This window comes from Chrysochloris asiatica, unplaced genomic scaffold (genome assembly GCF_000296735.1).
Source record: "Chrysochloris asiatica unplaced genomic scaffold, ChrAsi1.0 scaffold00046, whole genome shotgun sequence".
Lineage (NCBI taxonomy): Eukaryota > Metazoa > Chordata > Mammalia > Afrosoricida > Chrysochloridae > Chrysochloris > Chrysochloris asiatica.
Window position 1 is genome coordinate 16,596,254 of NW_006408564.1, and position 4,230 is coordinate 16,600,483.

Below are 4,230 nucleotides of genomic sequence, written 5' to 3' on the forward strand. Positions count from 1 at the left end.
CATCAATGGATTCAAGTGTGGCAACAGTAGTGAGATTGGCCCAGGATCAGGCAGTGTTTCATTCTACTGTACATAAGGTTGCTATGAGTTGGCCCTGACTTGATGGCACCTAACAACAACAGCAAGAGTTTGAGATAACTGAGATAGTATATCTAAGCAAAAATTTTCTAGTTTGATGGAGAACAAACAAGATGGCTGATCAGGTAGAAGTGCAGTGAGGGCTGCTTTCAGCAACAACACAGAATACCAGACCAAGCAGGTTCAGGGGATTGTCCCAGAAATCTGAACAACTTAAAAATGAAAATTTAGTAAGTTGAAAGGCTATAGCCAGTAGAATTTGTAGTAGAAGCAAGAAACCCAGTGCTTTCTAATCCAAGGTGCTCAGCTGCTTCCTGAGCAGCCATTTTGATTGAGACTGAACTAGAGAAGGATCAGAGCAGCTACAGATACCTGACAGAACCACAGAGATAAAGGTGTGTACATTATTTTTTTCATACCTGTTTATTGGCCTCTTGCTGTCTGTGCACCTACATTATGGTGACTAGAGGGGGTGCCTGAGCAAGTGGACACCCCACTCCGACCCCCACCCCCAAGGGTTCTATTACGCATGAGCACAGATCTCCTCAAAATTTAAAGGAGCAGTTTCTACTTAAAACCAAATGGCAGCACAAAACAGCCACAGCTCTCCCTGAACCTTATCACTAGGAAAAAGGCCTGAATGGGGGTTTTGGATCAGGACAGGCAGACTAAAAAGGAAACAGACTGAAAATTAAATCCTGAGTTACGTCATAACGACCAACAGTGGCATCTTGAAATTTTTCAGGAAGAAGAGTGAAAAGGAAAGCCCATCTCTTGATCACATCTACCTGTATACAATCAGAAAACATTAAAAAAAATACCAAAACACACACCCACCTAAGTTTTAAGGCCACAACTAACCACCGAATATGCCCCCAAAAAAGAAACAGTTGACCATTTCCGCACTTGTCCAGAAACAAGATAAAGTGACTGAAATGAGCTGGAAGTAGACCTACACTCCATATTGAAAGGAAGGCATGCTTTGGAAATGCCTGAGAAGGAATTGATAAAATGTATCAAAACGCTTTACAATGGAGTTGAAAAAAGTAAGGAAGAAGTCAGGAAAGCACTACAGGAAAAATCAAATAAAATAGATACAGCACTGGAAACAATTCAAAACCTACAGAAAGAGGTCCAAACAATTAATAATAGAATATCAGAAATGGACAATACACTGAAAGGGCAAAGGAGTAGAATTGAAGAGATGGAAGCCTGAACTAGTGAGCTGGAAGATAAATGTCTCAATACCACTAAGATAGAAGAACAAACAGAAAAAAGGGTAAAAAAAAATCTGAAGAAGGTCTAAGATTCATGTTGGACAACATGAAGAGGAATAACTTAAGAATTATTAGCATTTCAGAACAGGAACAATCACACAAGTCCACAGAAGAGATAGTTGAAGAACTTCTGGAAGAAAATTTCCCTAACCTCCTGAAAAGTGAAAAGATAAGCATCCAAGAAGCTCAACGAACCTCAGGAAGGATAGATCCTAAAAGAAAAACACCAAGACATATAATAATAAAGCTTTTCAAAATCATAGATAAGGACAGAATCCTGAAGGCAGCAAGGGAAAAAAGAAGTGTAACATACAAAGGCAAACAAATCAGACTAAGCTCAGATTTCTCAAGAGAAACCATGCAGGCAAGAAGGCAATAGGGAGAAATATAGAAAACACTGAAAGAAAAAACTGCTGACCAAGAATCCTCTACCCAGCAAAACTGTCAATCAAATACGAAGGTGTAATCAAAACATTCCAGGATAAACAGGAGCTAAGGGATTTTGCCAAAGCCAGCTCTGTGATGAAAAACATCCTAAAGGGAGTTCTGTGAACAGAGAACCAACAAAGACAACAACCAGAGACTGATATACATGGCAGCATGTACATCATGTCACCCGCAAGTCAATCAACAAATGGAAGAGTCAAGAACCAAATAAAACTATAAGAACAAATTTAGCAGATATGGGAGGTTAGTCTATGATCAAAATAATTACAATGTGAAAGAAGGTAAACACAGATGAACAGAGATCTTGGTGGTGAAACAGTCAGGTAAATTACAGGATAATTACAGGACTGTCTTAAATGGAGAGAAAAGTTAATGGAATATAAGGTCTGGTTAAAAGAGATGGTGATCCTACACCTATGGAAGCAGTAGCTCAAAAGAGGGAACAAGTCCTAACAGCAAGAATCATTCCCACTCCCTCCACACATAGAGTAGACAGGGATGGGCAACTTGGACATTGGCTGCCCAAAATGGGGTGTGAAGGGCTACAAAGGCAAGAAGTGACTGGCTTACAAGCTTTCAAGAGGGAACCTAGACCCAGAGGGTCTGGAGGAAGGTAGAATCTCTAGTGAGTAGTATTCAATCTGACTAGGTGGGGCTGATGTGATGAAATGCAGACGGGTCTCTTGTGATACGATTATTCACAATAGTGAATAATTGTTATCAGGACTGACTGTGAGGGTGAAAATGTAAGGGTGGACGTTTTATAGCAAGGAAGGGAGTGATTGACTTTTCAGTCTAGGAGCAGAGGTCCCTAGGACCATCAAGGGAGAAGAGCAGAGAGTGGGACCCTACCCAGAGAAGCAGTGATGCCTGAAATGGAGCCAGAGATGATGATGTGGAGCTATGGAGCAGCTGGAGACTCTAGACCCAGAGAGGGAGAGCGACTGGGTGCTGAAGACCTGGAGGGCACGTGGGAAGGACTGCATGGAGGGAATTGTAACCATGGCAATGAGACGATATACGATCGAATGAATGTAAAACTAATGTTCTCCCATGTAAACTGTCACATAATTCACAATAAATCATTTAAGAAGAAGAAAAAAAAAGAGATGGTGATAAGATTCTTATAATGCAGTAGTGAGTAATTGTTATCGTGACTAATTGCAACGGTCACAATTGTAAAAGTAGAAGTTCTGTAACAAAAACAGGGGAGCAGTTAATCTTACAGTCCAGAAACAAAGGATCCTAGGACTATCAAGGGAGAAGAGCACAAGTGGGATGCGGGACTTTATCCAGAGAAGCAGTGACACCAGAGATGGAGGCACAGATGGGGCCGTGGAGAGGGGGAGTGGCTGAGGACTCTAGATTCATGGGAAGAGAGGAACTAAGAGATGGTGGCCATGAAGCAGACTTGCAGAATGTGCCCTTTGGTGGTATAAATTATTATATATGCCTGAGTTTTGTTTTGTTTAAAGAGCTAAAGTGAATAGAGAGAAATAGTGTTGATGGTACATGGAAGGGAATGTAATCATTGTGATGAAATAAGTTGTATGATTTGTTGAATGTAAAACCGATGATCTGCCCTGTAAACTTTCACTCACTCCACAATAAAAACTTAAAGAAAGAAAAAATATATATATATCTGGTTTGACCCATAAGAAGAGAGAGTGTCTTCAGTGATTGCTTCCTGACGGCATATACCTTTGGGAGAATACAGTGTCAGCAACAGCACGCTGTGAGAGGCAGTAGACACACTCTTAAATCCCGAGTCTTGTAACCAGTCAGACTTGGATATAAATTCCATTGTGTGAACTTAGGCAGGTGGTTTTATGTTCTAGGCTGCAAGTTCCTGATTCCTTCTCATAATCTCATCTAAGCTTTGGTTCCAGCCTGATTTATTTTTTCACTCTTAAAAATGTATACACACATCACAGTTTTCTCCCACTCCGTTCTCTCTACTGGAACACTCAGACAGACCCCTACTTCTTGGAAGCACTCTCTACTCTCCCAGTTTTAATTTTTCTCTTATGGTTGTTTTTGTTAAGTGCTGTCAAGTTGGTTCTGACTCACAGTGATCCTGCTAAGCATTTTTGAGAAGCAGCTGGTGAGCTTGAACCACTGACTTTGCACTTCAAACAACCTTGCATTCCAGCACATTAACTCCTAGCGCCACACCTTGACTCCAGAGCTTTGTACCTTTTTAAATTTTCTCTTGGAATGCAAGTTCCATAAATACAGGGGCCATATATACTGCAGTCCCAAATGTATACCAAAGGCCAAGTTGACCCTATTGAATTCTCAGTATACATTTGTTTAAGGAAAGAATGACTAAAATGGCATGTAGTAGATTTCATCACAACCCAACTACTTTCTGATAACTAGTTTGGGGCCATACTTATAAAGGCAGACATTCTGGGATGTCTCTTGC